The sequence below is a fragment of the Nycticebus coucang genome, chromosome X (genome assembly GCF_027406575.1).
Source record: "Nycticebus coucang isolate mNycCou1 chromosome X, mNycCou1.pri, whole genome shotgun sequence".
Taxonomy (NCBI): Eukaryota; Metazoa; Chordata; class Mammalia; order Primates; family Lorisidae; genus Nycticebus; species Nycticebus coucang.
The window spans coordinates 28,035,077-28,049,793 of record NC_069804.1 but is presented as its reverse complement, the minus strand read 5'-3'; the positions used below and the strand labels follow the sequence as shown (position 1 = coordinate 28,049,793).

At 34.4% G+C, this 14,717-nt stretch overlaps 1 pseudogene; it reads left to right on the top strand.

The window, feature by feature from the left end:
- Nucleotides 1-234: 234 nt before the first annotated feature.
- LOC128576736 (intraflagellar transport protein 57 homolog) overlaps nt 235-14,717 on the top strand; it is a 191,693-nt pseudogene continuing 177,210 nt past the window's right edge.

Here is a 14,717-nt window from a genome sequence, read left to right as displayed (position 1 = left end):
CATATCCATGTCAAGAATTTCTAAATAATCCAAGTTGCTGTTAACATATTGGTTTCATTTTTCCCCAGAATTCAATGAATTGTAAGGCTAATGCTCAGTTGGCCTTCATTTAATGTATATGTTAAGGACCTTACCTATGTAACTTGATTCAAGCTTCTATTCCTTCTTGTGGAGGAGAACTCTATCAGGCAAAGCTTCAGGGCCAGTGTGAGTGCATTTATGTCTATATGATGAATGAGTTCAGAGAATGCTACTCCAAAATATGCCACTTACCATAAGGATAATTTTGAACTAGAGGGATTTGAGATTCAACAGATGCAGAAAGGGGCCTTTAAGGGGCTTTCCTTACCTGATGAAAAGCAGAAACTCCTGACAAATGAGGCCTGCCATGAATCCTCTCTCCTGGGGAAGATTTGTGGCCATGAAGAAGATGGAAAGTTGGTGCTGAGCTAGATCTGCACAAACAAATATAAATCCATTAGTCTCCCCCATAACCCTAACCTTCATACAACTTGACATCCTTGGAAACTTAAAACCTTTTCTTTATCTTGTCACTCTCCATAATATTATTATACCTTTAAGAGTCTATGTGAGCCTAAGTTCTAGCCACAACTTTGAGTTACTCATCATTGAGTGCTTCTGTGTGCTTGGATGGCTGTTTGTATTTCTTTTGTTAATGTTTTTGTCAGTCTAATTTGAAGGGTTCCCGCTAGTGAAACTAGAAAGATAGAGGAAAAGAATTTTTATCCTCCCCTACAATGATTTCTGTTATAATGTTAAGGAATAATGTGTTAGGAAAAGGGAATCCATTAGAACACTGCTTGGCTGGTGGAAAAACTTCTGCTCTATTTCTATACACAATCACTGAAGCATCATATATGCACAGAATCCTTTAAAGGAAACCATAATGACTGGGTGTGAGAATGGGGAGTAGTGGTCATGCTGTTCATATGCCACTCTAATTTGATGCAGTATTTAAACAATTTTTAAATTTATTAGCAGCACAATTTAGTCAAATAAGAACTTCTTTTATACCTTAATTTTATGATTCTTATGTCCTTAGTTTTCCTTATAATTGTATGTCATATGTATGCACTCAAACAAAATGGTTGATTTTTCCCTGTTTCGAGAGTTATATGAATGAAATCATGTTGAATGTATCATTTTATGTCATTCTTCTTTTGTCCAATATAATGTTCATATGATTAATCTCTTTTTTTAGACTCGCTAAAGGATTTTCACTATCGGTGACAGTAGTTCTTCTTTTTATGATAGTTTAATAAGTAACTGGGAGATTGGAGCCAACCATTGAATATGCACTTTCTGCTTTTCATTCTGAGTCCAATAAGTGAAACATAATATATAAGTCCAGTAAGAAAATTATCAAAACCCAACAGAATCAGGAAGTAACCGTGTAGTTTTCCATTGATACATAAAAGTTCTCTGTTCGTCTATTTGTCTAGAATTACTCACATAGAATCTTTTTTTCTTCTTTCTTTTTTTTTTTTTTTTTTTGTAGAGACAGAGTCTCACTGTACCGCCCTTGGGTAGAGTGCCCTGACGTCACACGGCTCACAGCAACCTCTAACTCTTGGGCTTAGGCCATTCTCTTGCCTCAGCCTCCCGAGCAGCGGGGACTACAGGCGCCCACCACAACGCCCGGCTATTTTTTTTGTTGTTGTTGTTGCAGTTTGGCCAGGGCTGGGTTTGAACCCGCCACCCTCAGCATATGGGGCCGGCACCCTACTCACTGAGCCACAGGCGCCGCCCTCACATAGAATCTTAACAAAGGTACAATAATGTTATGGAGAAGTGACAAAACAAAGAAAAGGTTTTAAGTTTCCAAGGGCATCAAATTGTATGAAGATTAGGATTACGGGGGAAACTAATGGAGTTATATTTGTTTGTGCAGATCTATCTCACAAACATAATACCATATTTCTGGGTTATCTGATTCTAACCTTATTCTTTACCTTTGAGCTATTGTACAACCTTTCAAGCTGTAGATAACTAATACACCTATAAATTCTGTACTCTCTGACAGAGAATAAGCACTCTCAACACACACAGCCTTACTCTTTTACTCCCAAAATAAGTTTTGCTTTTATTTGCAATTCAGTTCCTCCCCTCCAAGTACATTTGTGCATTTTAACTGTCCTTCTAGATAGTTATAATGACTGTCTGATTTTTTCATGAGTTGCATAAAATCTTCACCACGTGTTCGTTTTTAGATCTGTAGGAGAGTCCAAATTTTACTTTTTCCTGAGAATTATCTTTTCACTTTATCAAACAAAAAGTATAACTTTAACATTATGAGAATGGGATAATTTTATACAACCATTTTACCTTTGCTAAGACTAGAGAAAGTCTTCTTAAAGGAAGATCACTGATTTCTAAGGAACAGACACTTAGGCAGTGTTCAAATCTCATGCTTTGTAGAATTGTATCTTCCATTCAGATGGAACGAATGAATGAAACACTGTTAATAGTCTTGAATCATTGAATGCTAGGTACAGACTTTTCTTACCAAAGCTATGATTCAACCAATTAGCATAGATAAAATATTACCCTATTACTTTCTGGCAAGGTTTTGTTTCATTGTCATAAACCAGAATTGGCTCCCAACAATACTTAATAGTTTTAGAGGTATATTAAGAAAGGCATTCCCTTACAATTTTTATAATCTTAATGTACAGCCCTATGATATCCAATGATAAGGAAAATAGGCAAACACAGAACTCCAGCATTTCAATATGACACACAAAAAGAGAGATTGGAATCGTTAGTCTGCTGACATTAGAAAGATTCAGCATGTTATCCTGAAGTCACTTCAGTGAAAGAGGCTTTACAAAGTTGTTAATTTATCTAGGGCTGGCACCTTTTGGGAAGGATACCAGAAAATTGGAACAAAAAAAGGTGCAGCTTATCTCACAGTAGGAAAGAAGGGGCCTTTTAATTGGATTAAGTCACATCACCACAAAATTTATGGATCCTGTCCACTATGCCAAAGAGGTGAGAAAATTTTAAATTTACTTATTAGGCTGGTTGGAGAGGGGTAAAACTCACAATTCACTTAGAAATTTCAATGTCAAGGTTTTATTAAGACAAAAGCACAAATAGAAATCACAAAAAAGGGAAGTATTGGGAATTTTGTGTCTTACCCCAAGATGTCCATATGTCCCGAAACTATACATTTAGGCTAGTTAGAATCTCTGAGAACATTTTTAGGGAAAAAAAATTCTCATAAAAATAAAACATAAAATACCAGTCTTGTATATTCCCTTCCTAAAAAGCAAATTTTAATGTAAGTATAAAATGATTATTGTATCTTTATATTAAGGAAAACTTTAAACATCCACAGGAGTCTTTAACATTGTTAAAAATGTTGAAAGTTTTTAATAGTAATAAAAAAAACTATGGAGATTTACTATCAATTTTTATAATAATCTAAAACATGAAATATATTTATATTAAAGACAAAATATTATAAATTCCCAATTTACCTATCCAGACACCATCTTTGGAAATCTAACAAAGTAATAAATAATTATTAAAATGATTTTTATATAATAAAATACATCAAAATTGAATTAATTCATATAGAGTCAAGTATAAGAATCATAGCTAAAAAAGCCAGATTTTCATATAGCTAATTACTATTTGAAGAGTGGGAAAATAATTTAAGTGTTTCAGTTATGCATATCCTTATTTCTTCAAAGACTGATGATTTATATTTTAAATTTCCTAGACAATCTAGTTTACTACATTTTATCTTCCTCCCTTATTCTCCTGTATAAACAAAATGTGTCAAATAAATCATAATGAAATAAATTAACTCAATTAAATTTAATTATATATGTATAAGTATAAAAGACTTAGGCCCCCAGTATTTTGTTTTCCCCTGGGCCAAATGGTATCTTATAATTTGAAACCAGAATAAGTTGCCTATTTTGCAAAAATGGAGACTTGACCACTTAGGGTAGACACATTTTATCTTAGGTGATTCTATGAGTTTCATGGGATGAGCAAAAATACTTCTTGGCTACCAGGAAAATTATAAAGTAATTGGGCTGAGAAGAATATTTGCTCATAGTTCAATACAATATTAATCCATAAGGGTGAGGGGGGGAATGTTTTAAGATTTTATAGAATGTCTCTCTACTCTGAAATAACCATCTTGTTTTTTCTTTGTCATAAAGCCAACACAGGAGTTTTCTAGTATTGTATCAAACTGTAGTGTACGTATACTATGGAGTACTATTCAGCCATAAAAAAAGATGAGGACTTTACATCTTTTGTATTTACCTGGATGGAGTTGAAACACATTCTTCTTAGTAAAGTAACACAAGATTGGAAAATCAAGTAACTAATGTACCCAATACTAATATGAAACCAATATATAAACAATTACATTCCCACATGAAAGAAATACACAAATATATTCAAGAAAGGTGGGGTAGGGGGAGAGGACAACTGGCAAATTCTCACCTAATGTGTACAATGCAAGTGTATATAGCATACCCATTGGGTGAGGGACTCAACTACAACTTGACCTTTACCTTAGAGATAAAAACAATGTAACCTAAACATTTGTACCCTCATATTAATCTGAAATTAAAAAAAATGAAAAATATACATATCCACATATATGAATAAAAGTATTATTTGTATTAACAACAAAATAACCAACCATCCATATTACGGAATTCTAATCTGAAATTGCTCAAAGTAGATCAGAATTTGTCAACAAAGAAATGGAAAGAAATCAGAGTAAAGCACATGAGTAAACTAACATTTTTTAAACTTATACCATGTACATGTCATAGTATTAAAGGATTTATGGTTTTATGCCAGGCATTACCTTCCTAGTCTAATAGAGGAACATGTAAACCTTTAGTGGATAATTACAAACAGAATTACAAGTAAAAAGTAATCTGTGTCTATAAGACTTCAATTTGGTCCACTGTAAAGATTTAATGCAACGAAATTGAACTTGTACCCACATTCCCCAAAAGCAATGGTAGCTAAAAAATCTCCCAAACTTTCATGTTCTGAGAAATTGCTAACTTCACAGAACCATCCTGCTTTTAAATATCAACCCCCTCTTTACTTGATAACTTGCATAAGATCTATCTCCATCCCTCTTCATGAGACCCATGACACTGATGACTCCCTTGTTTATTGGCCTTTCATAAATCCCAGATTTCCTTCTTTTTTTTTTTGAGATGTTTCTCATCAATTAATGTGCTCCCTATTACAGTAGCCTACATAAAATAATTTCCTTAATTGTCTGGTACATTTTATCTTTCATAGTTTTGCACCATGACTCAAATGAGACTGTACTTTGCCTTCAGATCCCTGTACAATCTATCCAAGTAAAAAGAGCATTTGTGCGCTGTTCCTGACAGACAATCTGAAACCCAGTTATGAGTTTAACCATTTTCCTGTGCTTTTATCCACAGTAGGCATTTGATTTTTGATTCTTTTTGAGTGTTGGCTTGATTTCTGGTGGTACTTTCGGTTTCATGGTCTGATCATTTGGTGATTTCTTAAAAACTGATTAATGGTTTAGAGAGATCTTACCTCTGTTGAGTAAAAGATAACTGAAAATCTGGTTAGTATTCTCTGTTTGTCTATTTTGAGTCCAAACTACTGAATAATTTCATGTTTAACAGGTAATGGCTACATACAGCAATAAGGTATATACTTCTGTGTTTATGCTTACCCCATGACTAAAATTTTAGAATTGAAACTATAAGCTTTTCTCTGGGTTCCTATCTACCTGTATACTTATGTTTGTAATTCATATAATTTTCATTGTGTGGATGTGCAATATTTTCCTATCTCAAGATGGTATTAATAATAAATAGATAATATGATGAAATCTTTTAAAGAAGCGCTACTCTGATTGGCTTATAAAGATTTTTAAAAACTCATATAAGTAGTATACTCCTAAAATTGTCATAAAATAAGAAAACTAATGAGATTTATCTTCCAAAACTTTGCATGTGTTTAATTTAAAACATATTTTTACAGAAATCAACTTGGAAATGTGTTAAGAATTCAAATTTACATCATTTAGGTAAATTTTAGCAAATGACACTAGCTTAACACTTGGTTTTATCTTTTCTGATTTATCAGTGATAAGTATAATATACTTATAAATTTTTACTTCGTAGTGAAACTTCTAAAATTATATAGCCTACTCAATGAATAAGCTAGCATTACTTTTACTAAATGTTTAAGATTACAAAAAATATAAATTTATTTTTAAGTCAAATCACTGTTTTGATAAACTTTATTTCAATAGGAATTATATTTTTGGTATGTCAGCGTGAACATAATTTCCCTGATCTTTAAGTAACTTAAAATCTTGGACTACTACTAAATTGAGTTGATTCGTGGACATTAATTAGCACCCCAGATCATTTCTAAGTAGGAAAGAATACTAAAATACTGATTAGCAAACTTAATTTATGTTTACATATTTTTGCTTCTTATTTTATCTATGCTATAGAGAGGTTATAAATATCAAGATCTGCTAATAAATGTGTTCATTTTTGCCACATTGAGAAGTTGTAGTATAAAGTATATGTATGGATATGGGAAACTGTAGGAGATTTTTTTGAAAGGGAATCTTATGTGTCATGGTCAAAGCTAGCTAAGATTTGATGATTTTTAAGTATAAGATATGAATTCTACATTGTATATCAAATCAGCACATTATATCCCATAAAAGCATTAATGTACACAGTTATGATTTAATAAAGAACTAAAAAAGCTTTAGATATTTTGTTGATGCAAAATTAGAAATTGAACTTTTTTGTAAAAATAACACAATTTTCTTGGATTATTGGTCTGCTCTTAATAAGAGGTTCCAAAAGTTTATTCTTTGTTTCTGTGCAATCTCTCCAGATAGCAAAGATTCCGTGTCTTACCAGGATAACCTTTTACTATTTGTGTTAACTTCTTATAGCTTTGATTACTTAAGAAAACAAAAGTTTCTAACTTAGGAAAGAGTTAAGGTATTTACCACCCACGTTTCCTTTAAAAAATATTTTATTGTCACTTTGGTAAATAGGCAGCTACATAATTTTTTTCCTTAGTAATCCAAGATCCTATCTTAATCAAGTATTCAAATCTCCAGACAACTTTTGATACTTTCCCTGCCCCAAGTTGAATTCTAATTGATGTGTTTTATGTGGGGAAGAAATTCTCAGGACTGTGACAAAAGTACAGCTATTTGGGAGACAAGTAGAAAAGGAAAGCAGGCCAGAAACCAAATCGCATGATTACAGCAACCCCCTTCCCAAACTCCTATAAATCCTCATGACCTTGACAAGGGTACAGCCATGGTAGAGGACAGCTTGTGATAGAAAGCAGGTCAAAGACCAAATGGCATGGTGACAGCCACCCCCTCCCCACCCTCCTGAAATGTTTTAAGGCCAATGTTCCTTAAAACATTTTTAAGATCCTGAAGCATCAGGATCTCCTACCCTGGTCCTGACTGGTACTAGAGATAAGGCCTTGTGCAAGATTAACACCTTTTGTGGAAGGCAGTAATTGTAAAATCAGTTTCAGGCATCTGTCACTCTGTAGGAAAGATGACTTCCTTCACCTCTCATGACCCTCCCACATTCCAACTACAGTAATAAAAGTCCCTTGAAACTGTGTGAGCTGAGCTGACTTCTGGTCAGACTCCATTCTGCTCTTTTAAAATCAATCCTATCCTTTATCCCTGGACTGGCTTCCTTTCCTTCTCATGGATTCTGGCAGGACTCTATCCCTAAACCTCTCCATTTACAGATATAAGTTTTCCTATAGGCCTTTGGAAAAATCACAAAGGATTTGTTCTCTCACCTTGTAAGAAGAAATGTGCTCAAAATAATTAGGCTTATTTGATATGTTATTATTATGTCCTGGGGAGTTACAGTATAAAGTATATAGTATGAGAAGTTTTTAGAGATTTATCATTGTCATGTGTTTCTATTTATTAGAGTCCCCATACTGCTTTGCCTGATATTAGACAATAATAGAACATAATTGCAAACACTGGTTATGCAACAAAGGCCTTGCCTGGAATGTCATATTTAAGAACAAAATGTATATAATCAAATGTGACTGAACACTTTTGATGAACTAAGGTTGACTTTATAGAGCCAGTATTTAGAAAGCTTTTTTTGGAAAACTGATTTTTTACCTGGTTTACAGGGTTCTCAGCCTTATAGGTGAGTAAGAAGAGTCACTTCCTACAGGCCCTGGAAACCCAGGATATTTTGGGAAACTCAAGAAGAGAGGAATTCATCCAAATCTACAGTTACTGCAAATGGAATCTTATAGTGAGTTCTTGGCTTGGCTTCTATGCCTCACAGAACTTTCTTTTAAAAGTCCAATCTGGGAATCCTTAGGAAGAATTTCAGGAAAGAAAAAAAAAAAAACTAAGAAAGCCTATATGATAAACTACCACTCTTGCTACACCTACGTAAATAATTGTGCCAAATCTAATGAGAACATTTTTATTTTGTAATCAAAAATAATCTTTCTTTAGATTGACTTTTGAAAAAAAAAGGTAAAGGTTAGGGAGAGAAATTTATTTTGTGTTTCAATAGAAAACTGTGACTTATCTGTAGCATATCCTTTCAGGTAATCAGATTTTGGTCCTATTCCTTGTCGCTGAGATATCTTGCACTTCTTTGCAAATTGCAAATGATTGAGTATCTACTCAAACTGTTCTGCATGGTGGAGATTTTACTGACTTTCCTCACTGTGGAAAATAGTTTTGTCATTGATCTGCAAATTGGACTGGATTCTGTTATCCTGCCCAAGTTGTCAAACCCTAGCAAATTTTTGATTGATCATGTTCCCTTTTATACATGTTTGCAATCCTCCACACTGACCCTTCTAAATTTTCTCCTTCCTACCCTGTCTTGAGGGCACTAAGAACTAAAACCCACTTACCCAGGTCCTTAATGGGAATCTAAGTCGCTGTGCTGCTGCACCTTTCCCCAAGATCTGAAGAAGCCCTGCCAGGTGAACCCCAGTGACTTGCTATAAATTTTGAAAGATTCCTCACCACAGCAGACTATGCATGTGCTGGAATTTTCTGTGAATAAGCTGATGTCTGGATCACTAAGGAAGTTTAAAGAAATGCTTCGGCCATGCATGATCTTATGAGAGAGGCAACCATGACTGTTGATAATATCACTAAGAACATGAACATCATATTTGTGATTTTTCAAGAAACTCAATTAATAATGTTATATAACCAAAAGATTTTCCTCTACCTATTTCTAGATATCTACCACACCAGTTACTCTCAGGGTTTGACCTCTAGCTCTTTACTTCAACCATTTATACATTTCTTTTTTTATCAGTTTAGACAAACTTCTGCCTGATCCCTAGAACAGCTAACCACTGCTACTGACTCTCAAGAGATGTTTCCTTTGGTTTTGCATGAACAATGCCTGCAATAATACTTGAGCACCATTCTTGGATACTACTTTGCTCCACTTGGGAGGTTTATGATTGCCTCTGCATTGCATTGATATTCATTCATTATGACCAAAATGAGTGGCTGACAATATTAAAATTTATCTGAACCTTATGCTCCTGGAAAGCAGTAGATGGTTGAAAACTCCTCCATAGTTTTGTGTTTGAGAATAGACTTCCATGCTCTTCCATATTCTGACATAAGATCCATTTCTACTCTTCCTCAGTGACTCAGAAACAATGCATCTCCATGATTCCTCATGACTCTCATGAGACTTATTAATGACTCCCTCATTCACGTGTCGTTATAAAACTCCACCCCTTTCCTTTTCTTTGAGATGTTCCTCATTAATGAGCATGTTTACACCTGAATAAAATCATCTTCTTAAATGCCCTGTGCACTCTGTTGTTCATAAATGTCAAAACCAAATAAAGTGCCACTTATTCTATTCCACGGGCAAGAGCAAGGGCCATTCAGTAGAAAATAACACTTTATTAACATGAGCTATGATATTCATTGGAAAAAAATCAATGTGACTCTATAGTAACCCAACAAATTTTATACTGTAAACATTGTGAAATAATTCACTGAAAAGGGAGATAAATTATTTTTAAATTTGGCTTAAAATATCTGACCTTTGGAATGCTATTTAGCCACTAAAAAAGATGGAGACTTTGTATCTTTTGTATTAATCTGGATGGAACTGGAACACAGTATTATTAGCAAAGCATTACAAGAATGGAGAGGCAAGAATCCTATGTACTCATTCTGATCTGAGGACAATTAATGACCTAGTACATGGTGGGGGGTGAGGGATGGGGAGAGCAGAGAGAGGCAAGGAGGGAGGGGTAGGAGGTCATGGTGTGTGGTACACCTTTGGGGGGCAGGACACAATTTATAAGAGGGTCTTTATCTAACAAATGCAATCAATATAACCTGGCTCTTTGTACCCTCAATAAATATCCAATAATAACAAAAAAATCTGACCTTTTATTTAATTATTCCCATGGACAAAAAAGAAATGATAGTTGTCACAAATAACTGAAAACGTGAAAGTCACCAGGTGGAAACAGCCAAGGGTCTTCAGGAGTATTTGTATATGGTCTATAGTGCTCTTTAACTTGTTTTACCTCTTTGTTTATTTTAAAAAGCACTACTACATGGCTTTGTTGATAAAACTATTTTGGTAAAAGTTTGGGAAAAATGGAGAGAAAGTAAAATAGAATTTTAAATAAATATTAAAAGTCATGGCTCTGATGTTTTCCCATGATCTCCACTCTAGAAAAAAATCCCTCACTGACTATGATTTTCCATCTGCCCAGTGCTCCCCACCATGCTACTGGGGGCCTTCCATTTCTTCTGGTTCCTTTCTTTTCTGCTTCCAGATCCTGGGTCTTCTCAAGTCTCTGCCACTTAATTTGTAAAAAAATTTTTTTATTTATTTTTATTAAATCATAGCTGTGTACATTAGTATGATCATGGGGCACCATACACTTGGTTCATAGATCGTTTGACACATTTTCATCACACTAGTTAACATAGCTTTCGTAGCATTTTCTTAGTTATTTTGCTAAGACCTTTACATTCCACATTTACTAGGATTCACATATACCCTTGTCAGATGCACCACAGGTGTAATCTCATTAATCCCTCTCCCTCCACCTACTTCCCCCCTCCCTCCCCTTCCTTTCCCCCTTCTCCCTATTCTTAGGTTGTAACTGGGTTATAGCTTTCATGTGAAGGTCCTACATTAGTTTCATAATAAGGGTGAGTACATTGGGTACTTTTTCTTCTATTCTTGAGACACTTTACTAAGGAGAATATGTTCCAGCTCCATCCATGTAAACATGAAAGAGGTAAAGCCTCCATCTTTTTTTAAGGCTGCATAATATTCCATGGTGTACATATACCACAATTTATTAATCCATTCGTGGATCGATGGGCACTTGGGCTTTTTCCATGACTTAGCAATTATGAATTGGGCTGCAATAAATATTCTGATACAAATATCTTTGTTATGGTGTGATTTTTGGTCTTCTGGGTATATGCCCAGTAAAGGGATTACAGGATTGAATGGCAGATCTATTTTTAGATCTCTAAGTGTTCTCCATATCTCTTTCCAAAAGGAATGTATTAATTTGCATTCCCACCAGCAGTGCAGAAGTGTTCCCTTTTCTCCACATCCATGCCAACATCTCTGGTCTTGGGATTTTGTGATATAGGCTAGTCTCACTGGAGTTAGATGATATCTCAAAGTAGTTTTGATTTGCATTTCTCTGATGATTAAAGATGATGAGCATTTTTTCATATGTCTGAAGGCCATGCACCTGTCTTCTTCAGAGAAGTTTCTCTTCAAGTTCCTTGCCCAGCCTGCGATGGGATCCCTTGTTCTTTTCTTGCTAATGCGTTTGAGTTCTCTGTGGATTCTGGTTATTAAACCTTTGTCGGAGACATAACCTGCAAATATCTTCTCCCATTCTGAGGGCTGTTTGCTTGCTTTACTTACTGTGCTCTTGGCTGTGCAGAAGCTTTTTAGTTTGATCAAGTCCCAATAGTGTATTTTTGAAGCAGTTTCAGTTGCTCGGGGGTCCTTCTCATAAAAAACTCGCCCAACCCAATTTCTTCAAAGGTTTTCCCTGCACTCTCTTCTAGTATTTTTATAGTTTCATGTCTTAGGTTTAAATCTTTAATCCAGTGAGAGTCTATCTTGGTTAATGGTGAGAGGTGTGGGTCTCACAGTAGTGCCAAAGAAGATGAAATACTTGGGAGTTTATCTAACAAAGGATGTGAAAGATCTATATAAAGACAACTATGAAACTCTAAGAAAATAGATAGCTGAGAATGTTAACAAATGGAAAAATATACCATGCTCATGGTTGGGAAGAATCAACATTGTTAAAATGTCCATACTACCCAAAGCAATATATAATTTCAACGCAATCCCCATTAAAGCTCCACTATCATACTTTAAAGATCTTGAAAAAACAATACTTCGTTTTATATGGAATCAGAAAAATCCTTGAATAGCCAAGACATTACTCAAAAATAAAAACAAAGCAGGAGGAATCACACTACCAGACCTCAGACTATACTACAAATCCATAGTGATCAAAACAGCATGATACTGGCACAAAAACAGAGAAGTAGATGTCTGGAACAGAATAGAGAACCAAGAGATGAATCCAGCTAATTACCATTATTTAATCTTTGACAAGCCAATTAAAAACATTCAGTGGGGAAAAGAGTCCCTATTTAACAAATGGTGCTGGGTGAACTGGCTGGCAACCTGTTAATTTGTAAAAATTGTGAAATTTTTACAAACAGAAAAATAGTGTTAAGGGATAATTTTGGGAAAGGTTAAATCATGACTCTCATATAGATATAAAAGTGAACACATGTTAAGGAATTTGTTTTCTACATATGCTAAAAGAGAACCAGGCAGATGCTATAACCGGTTCAAAGAAAAAGTCAAAGTAGCACAAATTTATATGGAGTAAAAAGTAATGTTGAGGTGAATTTCAAATGAGGACAAAATTGTGGTTTTTATTTTGGAGTATGAAAAAGGAAGTCAATTAAATCACTCTCAGAAAGGACACTTTAATAGGTGGCAGACATTTAATATGACAATGTTTAACTTTATTGGGTTCAGTATTTATCAGTTATCTATGTTTTATAAAGTGTAGAACAGTGCAAAGACAATAAACAGAGCTAGAATTTGAGAACTCAGAAGAGTGTACTGTAAAAGGCATGCAGTTTTTCTCTGAAATACACATTTTTTTCTGTTATAGACACATATAACGCATAAAAATGAGAGAATGACATTTTACATTATTGTTTCATATCTCTTTTTATAATAAAATATAATAGGTGTAACTGGGACCTCAAACCTCCCTACACCCACCCCTTTCTATCCTAAAAGTTAACGCTGCCCTGAACTCATGATTCATTCTTTTGAAACACATTTTTATACTTTTACTGTAACTGTAAGTGCCCCCAAATATACTTTTTATTCTACATTTAATGATTTAGAAAATTATATCAATGTATTGATATCCATATGCAAATTTTGACTCAATAGTGTATTTTTGAGATATTTTGAGATGAATGATGACTAAATTTTCCAATGTTAAATCGGTTTTGTATTTTTAATGTAAAACATTTTTTAAAAACCTTTGGTTTATTTAAAAATACATACACGCATACCTCATTTTATTGTGCTTCACTTTACTTCACTTTGTTGATTGGGTTTTTTACAAATTGATGGTTTGTAGACATCTGACACAAAGCTCTGATAAGATTATTGTTGATCTAATACTCACTAATACTACATCCATTCTACAGCCGTGGATCAAAGAAAAAGTTTGACTTTCAATTTGTGTTATTTAAGAAAGATATTCTGTAAGGCTATAACTGTCATCAGCAGTGATTCCTCTGATGGATCCAAGCAAAAGAAATTAAAAACTTTCTGGAAAGCATTCACCATTTTAGATGCCATTAAGAACATTCATAACTCATAAGAGGAGGTCAAAATATCAGCATTAACAGGGGGTTGGAGAAAGTTGACTCCAACTCTCATGAATGAGGGGTTCAAGACTTTAGTGGTGGAAGTTGTTGCAGATGTTATGGAAAGAGCAAGATAAATAAAATTATAAATGAAGCCCGGAGATATGGCTGAATTGTTACAATCTCATAATAAAACGTGAATGGATAAGGAGTTGTTTCTTCCAGATGAGCAAACAAAGTGGTTTCTTGAGATGGAATGTATTCCTGGTGAACATACGGTGGACATTGTTGAAATGGAGACTTTACCTCTTTCATGTTTACATGGATGGAGCTGGAACATATTCTTCTTAGTAAAGTGTCTCAAGAATGGAAGAAAAAGTACCCAATGTACTCACCCTTATTATGAAACTAATGTAGGACCTTCACATGAAAGCTATATCCCAGTTATAACCTAAGAATAGGGAGAAAGGGGAAAGGGAGGGGAGGGAGGGGGAAGGAGGGGGATTAATGGGACTACACCTGCGGTGCATCTTACAAGGGTATATGTGAATCCTAGTAAATGTGGAATGTAAAGGTCTTAGCAAAATAACTAAGAAAATGCTACAAAAGCTATGTTAACTAATGTGATGAAAATGTGTCAAACGATCTATGAACCAAGTGTATGGTGCCCCACGATCATACTAATGTACACAGCTATGGTTTAATAAAAATAAAAAAAAGAACA